Source organism: Setaria italica, chromosome III (genome assembly GCF_000263155.2).
Source record: "Setaria italica strain Yugu1 chromosome III, Setaria_italica_v2.0, whole genome shotgun sequence".
Taxonomy (NCBI): domain Eukaryota; kingdom Viridiplantae; phylum Streptophyta; class Magnoliopsida; order Poales; family Poaceae; genus Setaria; species Setaria italica.
Genome location: NC_028452.1, coordinates 48,458,073 through 48,469,927, shown reverse-complemented (window position 1 = coordinate 48,469,927; position 11,855 = coordinate 48,458,073). Strand labels below are relative to the sequence as shown.

The window sequence follows — 11,855 nt, the reverse complement described above, 5'->3', positions numbered from 1 at the left end:
ATTTACGGTAATAAATGTCAAGGATTAAATCACGTTTTCGGCATTGCTTAGCTAGGAGGCGTGCCACTTGTTGAACAAAAGAGTTTCTTTTTTTCTTTTTTCCCCGCAAGCAAAAAGGAATTTATTTTATCTTTTCCTAGAGAGAAATAAAGGAACTTAGGTCCAAAATAAAAAGAGAAAGGTTGGAACATGCTCCCAACGCTAGGGTCACGCAAGGAAAACCCGGTCGCTAGGTCCCGGTGGATTTGCAACTCTAGCTCCAGCAGCAGGGAGTGGGGAGCATAGCAGGAGGGCGGCGAGGATTGGGAAAGAAGCGGGAATTCGAGGTGACGCGCTCTGGTGAGGGTAGGTTATGGGATGAGGTAGGCGGATGTGGGAGCCAGGAGTTGGCTGCGGCGAGGGCGAGGCGGTGGACGCTGGCGAGGTGGGTTAGGTTTGGTGCAAGGAGGCCGGAGCGGGTCAACAGATGGAACAATAGGTATTTCAGAAGTTTGGCCCGATGTATATCGATTCAATTGTCATGAGTGGGAATTTCCGGCAATAAAGTCAAGGATTAAACCATATTTTTTCTACGCCAGCACCAACTATCAATTCCACGGTGCGTTTGGATAGAAGTCGAACCTAAAGTGGAGGTCGCCAGTTGGAGTCATTACTAGCGGTATGGAGGTGGCGTGCGAGGAGGTTTTCCAGAGGGGTTAATGGTGAGGCCACAACATAGCAGCAGAGACGGATATCATAGTAAGGAAATAGCGCAGAAACCTTGAGGCTTGCTCAACAGTCAGCGCATCAGGAAGGTTAGGTATGGAGAGGAATGCAACCCTAGATCCATTTGACGAGATAAGAACATGGATATCTAATCGAAGGAGAAATCAGAGCAGAGAGTTCCAAGCAAATAAGCGGGTTTGATTTTTTACCGAGGTTGGATGGTAACGATCTTCATCGGCAACGGATCTGAACTGCCTCCTATAGACAACCAGGAAAGATAGTTCATGTGGTTATGCGTGCGAGGAAGAAAAGAAGAGGACTCTTCTTCCATTTTGTTTTTTATTTATCGTGGGGTCTGCCATGTATATTGCAACCTTTAAAGGGCAACACCATTTTTATGGTGGGCCTCAAATTTTTTAGATTCACTTTCCGTACTACGAGGAAGATCTTAGTGACATGAATTACCTAGTTTTTTAATTTATGGTTTCACAAAGAAATAGAAATTAGCCTAGTTTTGGGTGAATTCCTATATAGATGGTATGTTTATAAGTACCTCCAGTAAAGTAATAATGAATACCTAATATTTTGACCAAACTCAACCAAACGTTTAAAATCTTAGCCGTTGATATCTATAAAACTTTCTCCACTATTTTCAAACTAAGTCAAACTTGTCTAATATAATTTTGATAAGTTTATAATAAAAATAATATGTGATAGATCCGTCTTGAAAGTATTTGAATAACTATATACCTTTACTATATATTATGATCATTTTATAATACATCATGGTGGCCAAAATTACACCTCAAACACTGCATTTCTACGAAGGAAGCATTAAATCAGAGAAAGATTGGTTTATTTTGTCCTTGCCGGGGGCTCTCAGTTATCCCCTTATTCTAAAGTTAGGGACTCCATGCATTATTGGTTACAATAACGTAGTGTCATTCTACAGGAAAACAATATCGTTGTAGCAGGGAGTTGTACAACAAAAGCCATGTGCGAAATATACAGCAACCAGGGGCGGATCCAAAACATGGCTGCACCCCGGGCTAAGTTGCTGAATCACAGTCAAAATAGTCTAATCTTGCCTCATAAACCTCCTTTTGTTAGGCTAAATACCACATATGTTAAAGAACTACATGGGCTCGCCCCGGGCTGCAGCCCAGGCAGCCCGGGCCCTAAATCCGCCCCTGACAGCAACTGTAACTCTTTTGATCTTCCTTCATGTGTTGTGATAATCTGCTATGATGTTTTCTTGAAATTGACATGTACATTACAGCACATTGTTTTTCCTTAAAAATAAAGAAATCCGGAGATAGAAGTTATGAAGGTAAAAGTAGTTGATAGGTCATGTAGAAAAGTATATCCTTCATGAGTAGTATATATACTCCGTATGATACTACAAGCCATGATTCAACGCGCAATGATCGTTTCAACTGGATTTAACAAAGTCAAGAACGCCCATTCAGGCAAAGTGGTTCGCTCTTTTACGACATCTTGAATGATGCTTCGTTCTTATTTGCTTGATATTGTTATCCTCTTCGTGCATGTCGACACGTAGACACAGAAACTATAACATTTTTGCATGCATCATCGCATCAAGGTGTCAACATTTAGCTGTAGTTATTCCTAGTGTGATATCTCTGATGATTGACTAAAAAAATGTCAGTGATGACTAATATGATTGCACATTGCATTGGTGTGGAAATTATGCACCTACTAATGACGACATGATTTGGTTGTTGCAGGAATGCGAGCTCAAAATATACATTGAATAAGGATAGTTATAGTTTCTTGGGGGCTTCTCATTAGTAGGATATTCGGAGAACATGGTATCATCTTCGTACATGGTTCTTCGTGCTATTTGCTTGTTTAGTTGTAGGCCTTGGCCGTTGGAGCCGACAAATTAAATATTTCCAGTTCATGCAGCAAGATATAGATGCATGACGCCCAATATACCCTCAATACGTGCGAGCGTCGACGTCTGTACTGTGATACTTCATCATCTTCCTCCTTGTGTATATAAAAGAAAACGAAGAAGATGATGTAGATTGAAGCAGATACATGTAAAATTAAAGAAGAAAAGGAAGAAGATGGTGATGTAGATTGAAGCATAGACGATACATATTCCTTTGCGTGGTCGCCGTCCTCGGTCTCTCTTCAACCGTGGTCCATCGCCGCGATGTCGTAAACAAGTGAATAAAAGGTTGAACGGAACACCTTCGTCGTTCAACGCTCCGTGCGAACCTGGGAGCATCAGGTTCCCTCCTCTGCGGCGACCCGGCCACGTACTGTGCACACGTCGCAGGGACACACGATCGTCCTCGATCTCTCTCCGCAGGCTTCTTTTTCCAGCTCGATCGTGCGTGCATTTCTGTGCCACAGAAACGTCGCCGGAATCCCTTGCCCTCTCTTGCTGCATCACCTTCTGCTTGCGGACCGGATTGAGTGCGCCGCCGTCGCTGTCGCGGGCTGCTCCAGGGGAACTTGAACTCCGACGCCGCCGTCCGTGCCAACTCGCGCACTTGCCGGTGCGCAGCTTGTCGTTGCCGCCGTCCCAGGAAAAAGAAGAAGAGCTAGCAAGTCGGGTAACCAAAACGTCCTGTCATCATCGTCGTCTACTTCTTCGTCTCTGCTTCGTCTTATATCAGCTTTAAGTGTCATCCAGAAAAATATAAGGTTTATGCTTTTGGAAAAGAAGATAAAAGGGATATCATCAGAGTGCTCAACCTAGAACTAGCAGCCGAATATGCTGCTGCATCCTCCTATGCCGAGTTATGGAGTTAGCCGCAGCCACGGGCAGTTATGAAGAACACGAAAAATGAAAAGCTCACCGAATGCTATTGGGCCACGCCCCACTCGTAGTGGGCCGTCTTGGGCTGCCAGGGTTTGCCATTTGGTGGGCCCAAGACGACGGGCTTGCATTTGGGCTTTGCTTGACGAGGAGATGACATGCGCAGGGAATCCTATCCATCTTCCGGAAGGTGGATAGGGGTTTGCCGGCAGTGCACCGGGGATTATCCAGGTGTTTTATTTGTAGGTAGAGAGGATTGTGAGATTAAAAACTCGAAGGTGATCGTGAGAACACGAAGGGTTTAGACATGTTCGGGTCTTCGGAGAGTAATATCCTACGTTTTGTATGTCGTCGGATTGTATTGCTTTGAGGTTCAAGTCGCGAGGGTTGATGTTCTCGTGGGATTGGATGGATGCCCTCAAGGGATGCCCTGGTCGCTTTATATAGCCTGGTGACCGAGGATTACAAGTCGGTTTGAATCTAATCTAGTCAGTTATTACATGAAAAGCGATCTAGGTCGGTTGGTAGATAGAGTTCCGCAACATCCGGACTGGCTTGATTGGCCTGGCATTCCTTGTCTTGTACACCAAGTATCTTCGTGTTCTTGACCCGCACGTTCTGGTCAGGTGGGCCCACTCATCAGGACCGACCAATATCTTAGTCGGTAGGGACCCATGAGCTACCCATATCCCTCAAGCCCCCCGAGCGATGTGTATGCGAACAGGAGCTTGACGGTGTCACGATGAAGCTTGTGAAGTAGTCGGCTGAAGTTATGGTGACATCACTATAGAGGCTGCGGAGTGCTCAAAAGGAAGAAAAATCCAAGTGAACGCAGAGCCATATGCGTAGAGCGAAGTAGAGCGCCGAGCTAATGGATGCCGAGCATCCAGTAGGTCGGAGCGAAGGGATTGGAGGGCGTCGCAAGATGCACTCCATATGAAGTAGTCCTCGAGCATTGAAGCATTTAGAATAATCAGTCCAATGATCAAAAAAGAAGAAAGTCTTGATCCCAAGAACAGGTTCGAGTGCCCGAGCACAAGGATAGACAAAGCTATGGAGGCATGTCAACCAAAAGAAAACACCCAACCCTTGAGGACAAAAGTTGATGTAGCGATGGGTACATGACAAAGATGTCTGCCCATGAAAATACTGCGCCATCCGGGCCACTGCAAGATTCCTATCGGCCTTTATGAAGGTTGAGACAAACGTCACGTGAAAAATGCGCAAGTTTATCTAGTCAGATGAGTCTTGTTGTGACTTCTCACGGGCCTACTGTTGCACCTTGTACTTATTCCAACCACCTCGCTATAAATAGACCAGCAACTCAGGCACTCCTCACCAAGAGCCATGACCCAAAGAATAGCACTCGTAGACTGTGACTCCTCATAGGCCTTCTGTTGCACTTTGTACTTATTCCAGCCACCTGGCTATAAATAGACCAGCAACTCAGGCACTCATCACCAAGAGCCATGACCCAAAGAATAGCACTCGTAGGCTGGAAGCTTGTAATCTTTAATACTTGTAGCAATTGTCTGCAAGCTCGATGCCAGAAAAATTCTCGTGAAGAAAATTAGGATGTTCCTTCCCTTCGCAGTCTTTTCGGTGAAGTTGGGAGGTAACAATGCTAGAAGAATCCTCGTGATGAAGCTACATCGTACATCCTGTGAGCTTTTCGAAGATGTCGTTAGTTGAAAGGTGCTTCTTGTAATTGTTATATTGTAATTCCTTTAGTCGGCACCCTGGGACACCGCTGGTAGTAGATAAAAGAAAAATTTGAAGTTGCTTCTAAGCATATGTCCCATTATCTGGATACGGAGATAAGCGAGGCCACGGAGGTGCCAGGGTTAGGGTTAGGCGCTCAACCCCTGAGCACGAGGACTGACTAGTCACTTGCTGCCTCGGCTCCCGCATTGGCAGCAGGTTATGGGCGTTGCTGGGCGTCAGCTTGCTCCTGGTAGCGCCGTGCCGCGTGTTGTGGGCGTTGCGCCATTGTTGCTGAGAAGGTGGTTTCGCCATCCGGGGATTTATCCATCCTAGATGCAACATGCAAGGAAATCACCCAAACAAGGGAGAGAACTTGAAAACGAAAAGGGAAGATAAAGGTAGCAAACATCCCTAATTGCAACTGCTTTAAACATGAGAAAAATGATTTTATATGCCACAAAGGTCATCAGTTCTCGCAAATTAGTTGGGGATCATTCGCCCATAACATGCAAAAAGAGGAGCAAATAAGCACCATTAGTTGGGGACATGGAGAATAAACAGTCGGCAAATGGAGATCCAATGGCATCATGTACACTCCGAAATTGAATCGAACGCTGGTGATCGAGCTAGGAGTTCATGGCCGAGCTGGTCGCTGGCCTGCAGGCTGTAAATTCCCTTGGCTCCTACCTGAACGGCAGCATCGTTGGTCGGTTCCTGAAGGTTTTTGATGGCTAGCTTCTGGGACTCTGACGCCCATCTCAATTTGCAGTATTGTTCTGGAAAAGGTAGATTTGGGATTAGCTGAGTACATGGAAGAGGAACTATACAGATCCATCTTTCAAAAGCTGACAAAACAATATGTAAGGAACATTTTTTTACTCTTGAAAAGTTTGTTTGTCCCCATGGGGAAAGGAGCCCTCCTTCCTACATAGAGCATCACAATCCTTATTGGTCTATTGAGTTTTACACCTTTTCCCTTTCATTTCACTTAATCTTCAAAGTTGAAAGCCTTTAACAAGTTTGATTGCTATTAGTTTATCTCTAACAATGATGAAACTTAGCACTAACTTATTGCAACAAAAGAAACAAAGAAAACTGGAAGATTTCCAGGATACTATTAAAAAAATCGCCACGTACCTTGATAGTGAAAAGGACACTGGAGTCAAAAACTTGTTGGCCAGCAGTAACCTTCAGGCCCTCAACATATCCAGCATGAGGCACCTTCACAACATGCTGAAAAAATAAGATATTTTAGCGTATATTAAGTTGGCCAGAACTTCACAAAATAACCAGCAAGATAGTTTATCCAGACCTCCATCTTCATTGCTTCCATAACCATTACAGGCTGCCCTGCCTCCACCTGTGCCCATCTTCAAGCAAAACCTTCACAACCAAACCAGCCATCGGTGCCAGAACACTCCCTTTTGGATGTGACTTCGCCTCAGAAGCATGGCTAGGTTGGGAGCTATCATCAGATGCATGCTCAGTTCTCACAGTCTGTCTGTAATGGTGATGATGCTTGCCATGCCAAATGTGTATATGCTCGCTATTATCCTGCAAAAGTAAGGTGAAGAATTTAGGGAGGGTAATACAGTCATCAGAAACTATATATGCATCAGTTCACTTCGCTGTGAAGAAAATGTATCAGGTTAACTTTTGAATAATAAGCTAGAGTCACATTAGTTTGCTGGCCAGCAGCATCTACACAAAAATCATGGTCACCCTTGTGATCAACTTTGACATCCAAACCAGAAGTGCCACAACATAAAAATATAATTAGTGAAGATACTGATTGAAAGAACAAGAGTATTGTATTGTTAAAGCCCATTTCTAGTGACTTGTTGAAAGCCACATGGTGGACAACATACATTATACTACCCTGTCTTCGTGTCAGCAGCGAAAACCAATTTCTAGTGGGTTTAGAAATACTCTCTTTTACTATGTAGGCCATATGAGTTGTTCTGCCAGATATTTTTTGTTGTGGCTATCGATTATGTAAGATCGTATCAGGTTGGGCCATGTGCCTATTAGCAGAGTACTAACCACCTTTTTGACGTAGCTTCCATCAACTCAAGTTCAAATATGCAAAAGGTACATTAAAGGTACTTCTGTCCTATGAAAAGTAATGACCTCGATGAAGTAGCTTCCATCAGGCTTATACGTAATGAACAGTTTAAGCAGTTTCTCACTAAATCCATCATGTTCTTCACACTCCAATTCTAGTGGTTGCCTAGCAAAGTGATGCATCCTGAAAGGTGTATTATTGTACCATACAAACAGTTTCATACAAACAGTTTCTTGTCAACTCCTGAAAAGTATGTACTGTGTGTCATTAACAGGTCATATCAGAAAAAAAGTGTTGTAAAAAAATGGTTGGGGCTAACATACGTATTGATTCTTTAGATGTAATGGAAGAACAGGTGTTTCAGAAGTTTGGCCCGCGGTATATCGATTGTCAGGAGTGAGGAATTTATGGCAATAAATGTCAAGGATTAAACCATGTTTTCAACATTGATATACGGCTTCTTAGCTAGGCGCGTGCCACTCGTTGAACAAAGGAGTTTCTTTTCTTCTTTTTTTGGCAAGCAAAAAGGAATTTATTTTATCTTTTCCTATAGAGAAATAAAGGAACTTAGGTCAAAAATAAAAGGAGAAAGGTTGGAACATGCTCCTAACGCTCAGCCACGCAAGGAAAACGAGGGGTGGGCAAGTAGTTGGCACTGATACCATCTTTGTAAGAGATAGTTTTTTCTACTGCCAGCACGAAAACACTTAATACCACAATAATTATGAAGAGAAGTCAAGCCCAAAGTGGAGCTTGGTAGCTGGAGTCATTATTAGCGGTGTGGAGGTTGTGTGCGAGGAGGTTTTCCAGAGGGTTCAATGGCGAGAGGCCACAACATAGCAATAGAGACGAACAACATAGTAAGGAAACTAGCGCAGAAATCCCTGAGACCTACTCAATAGTCAGCGCATCGGGGGAGACTAGGTATGGAGAGGAATGCTTGTAAATCTCACCCTAGATCCTTTGACGAGATAAGAACATGGATATCCAATCGAAGGAGAAAATAGAGCAGAGAGTACCAAGCAAACAAGTGGGTTTAATTTTTACCGAGGTTGGATGGTAACGATCTTCACCAGCGGCGGATCTGAACTGCCTCTCGTAGACAGCCAGGAAAGATAGTCTACGTGGCTATGCGTGTGAGGAAGAAAAGGAGAGGACTCTGCTGCTTCCATTTTGTGTTTTATTTGTCAAGGGCGATGGGGGGAGGGGGGAAGGGGTGGGTGATGCTATACACCTTAAAGAGCAACGCTATTTTTACGATGGGCTCCAAATTTTTTAACCTCACTTTCACACTGCGGGGAAGATCTTAGAGGCATGAATTTCATGTGATATACTAGGTTTCATAAAATTAGAGAAGAGTTCTTGAGTTGAGTCCTAGCTAGGTCTTGAAAATAGAAATTAGCCTAGTTTTTGGTGAATTCCTATATAGATGGCATGTTTATAGGTACCTCTAGTAAGTAATATTGACCAAAACTCAACCAAACTTTCAAAATCTTAGCCGTTGATATCTCTAAAACTTTCTCCACTATTTTTCAAACTGTAAGTAATTTTAATTTTGTCCTAAGTCAAACTTGTCTAATATAATTATGATGAGTTTATAATAAAAAATCATACACGATAGATCTGTCTTGAAAGTATTTGAACAACTATATTTATGGTCATTTTATAATACATCATGGTGGCCAAAATTACACCTCAAAGATTGCATTTCTACGGAGAGAGCATCAAACAAGAGAAAGAATGGTTTATTTTGTCCTCGGCGGGAGCTCTCAGTTATCCACTTATTCTAAAGTTAGGGTCTCTATTGGTTACAATAATGGAGTAGTGTCGGTTGTACAGGAAAACAATATCGTTGTAGCAAGGAGTTATACAACAAAAGCCGTGTGCGAAATATACAACAAGGGTAACTCTTTTGACTTTCCTTCGTTTTTTGCGATAATCTGCTGTGATGTTTTCTTGAAATTGACATGAACATTACAACACATTGTTTTTTCTTAAAAAAAAGGAAATCGGAGATAGAAGTTAAAAAAAGGTAAAAGTTGATAAATCATGTAGAAAAGTATATCCTTCATGAGTATATACACTAGAAGCCATGATTCAACGCGCAATGATCGTTTCAACTGGATTTAATTTCTTTGGAGCAACAACAAAGTCAAGAACGCCCATTCAGGCAAAGCGGTCCACTCTTTTACGACATCTTGAATGACGCTTCTTATTTGCATCATGTCGCCACGTTGACACGCAGAAAATAACATTTTACATGCAATAATTGCATCAAGATGTCCACATTGGCTATGTAGTTAATAATGTTGACGTTGAAATTACGTACCTACTAATGACGACATGATTTGGTTGTTGCTTGCATGCTCCTACCTTCCAGGAATGCAAGCTCAAAAAATATACGTTAATAAATGAGGATAGTTATAGTTTCTTGGGGTTCATCAGTCGGATATTCGGAGAACATGGTATCATTTCTGTACTTGGTTCTTCGTGCTATTTGTTTGATTAGTTGTAGGCTTTGATAAAGAGATATTTCCAATTCATGCAGCAAGATACATGTAAAATTAAAGAAGGAAAGGAAGTAGATGGTGATGTAGAGTGAAGCATAGACGATGCATATTCCTTTTGCGTGGTCGCCGTCCTCGGTCTCTCTTCAACCGTGGTCCATCGCCGCGATGTCGTAAACAAGTGAATAGAAGGTTGAACGGAACACCTTCGTTCAACGCTCCGTGTGCGTGCGTGGCCGCCGGTTCTTGTTGGACGGAGAGGCGTCGACGCCAGAACCGCCACGCACGCACAAACCCCATGCACGTGCGCGCGCGGAGAGGCGAGCCCTGCACGCACACGCAGGCGACTACGCGCCTACAACCTGGGAGGCTGGGAGCATCAGGTTCCCTCCTCCTACGCGCGGCGACACGGCCACGTCGCCGGGAACACGATCGTCCTCGATCTCTCCCCGCAGGCTTCTTTTTCCAGCTCGATCGTGCATGCGTTTCTGTGCCACAGAAACGTCGCCGCCGGAATCCCTTGTCCTTTCGTGCAGCGTCACCTTCTGCTTTGGCGGCCGGCCGGCCGGCAGCGTCGCCATGGCTGGCCGGATCGAGTGCGCCGTCGCTTTCGGGCTGCTCCAGGGGAACTTGAACTCTGACGCCGCCGTAGTCCGTGCCAACTCGCGCACGTGCAGGTGCAGCTTGTCGTTGTTGTCGTCCCAGGAAAAAAGAACAACTTAGCTAGCAGTCGGGTAACCTGGCCGGGAGCGTCTTGTTCGATTCCAGCATCCAACCAAACCCGTCGTCGTCTACTTCGTCTCTGCTTCGTCTTATCAGTTTTAAGTGCATAAGGGTTATGCTTTTCGAAAAGAATATAAAAAGGGATATCGTATCAGAGTGGTCAAACCTAGAAGCATTCATCGAAGTTTTAGCAGCCGTATGCTGCTGCATCCTCCTATGCCGAGTTACGGAGTTAGGCTGCAAGAAGGATCAGAACGGGCAACTAAAGGGAGGTTGAATGGGAGCTTTTGAAATTGTCTTCGAGAATGAGACGTATGTTCCAATTGCTACTCTAAAACACACATCGTGCCTAATCATCAAGATGACACAAGTCAACAACTCGTAACAAACTCATCCTAGTAACGATTAGGAATTCTCGAAGCGGAGCGCAAGCAAAGCAAAGTGAGACACTGAAAAGCTTGCACAAGTGATTGAGCTCAACCACTACCAAATCATTACTTGACTAAAAATGCTTGAAATAATTAATTAAGAACTAAGCATGATTAGCGAATGACAAAACAATTGAACAAGGTTGCACAGATTATCTAGCAATAATTAACTTAGCACGAATTAAAAGCACTAGACCGAACCTCGATGGGCCAGCTGGAAATGATGGGTTGATTCTCCTTAGGCCACACGTGGGTGCTCCTGGCTATAGAGTGCTTGTGTCTCCGCCTGCTCTCACACGTGCGTGCTGGGCCGCTGGCCACCAGGTTGAGCTGCGGTGCTCGCCAGGCCTGCTACTGTTGGCCTGCTGGCCTGGCCTGCGAAGCACAAGCAGGGCGTGCTGCTGCTGGGCAGCCTGCTGCCACTAGCTGGGCTCGCTGCTGCTGGCCTGGCCCGATGAGCTGGCCTGCCCCGCGTCCGTGCGAAGCTGCCGGTCGATTGCTCCTGCGCTCGAACAGATAACAGAAGGAACCAAGAAAGGCACCAACTTCAAACGAAAAATACTCCCCTCAAGATTCAACGATTTACATTTCAAAAAAAAAAAAGATTCAACGATTCGAGATGAAACTTGAGCTATGGATGCAACCCCTCAAGGACTAATAGATCTAGGAAGAAGATCTTGAGCCTCAAGGACTAATACATCTAGGAAGAAGATCTTGAGTTTTTCAAGTATCCCTCGTGGATTTTGAAGAAAATCGAACGTCCAACTAAGAACACCGTTTGAATTTGGAGAAAGTCGAACGTCCAACCAAGAACACGGTTTTGGGAAGAAAATCGAACGCCCAACTAAGAACACGGTTTTGGGAAAAATTTCGATTCAAGTTAAATTCATGAGGGATTTAAAGGGGAACGTCCAACTAAAAACACGGTT

At 44.2% G+C, this 11,855-nt stretch overlaps 1 pseudogene; it reads right to left on the bottom strand.

Annotated features, from left to right (window-relative positions):
* Nucleotides 1-5,629: 5,629 nt before the first annotated feature.
* LOC101767444 lies at nt 5,630-10,356 on the bottom strand (annotated as a pseudogene).
* Between the last annotated feature and the right edge of the window lie 1,499 nt (nt 10,357-11,855).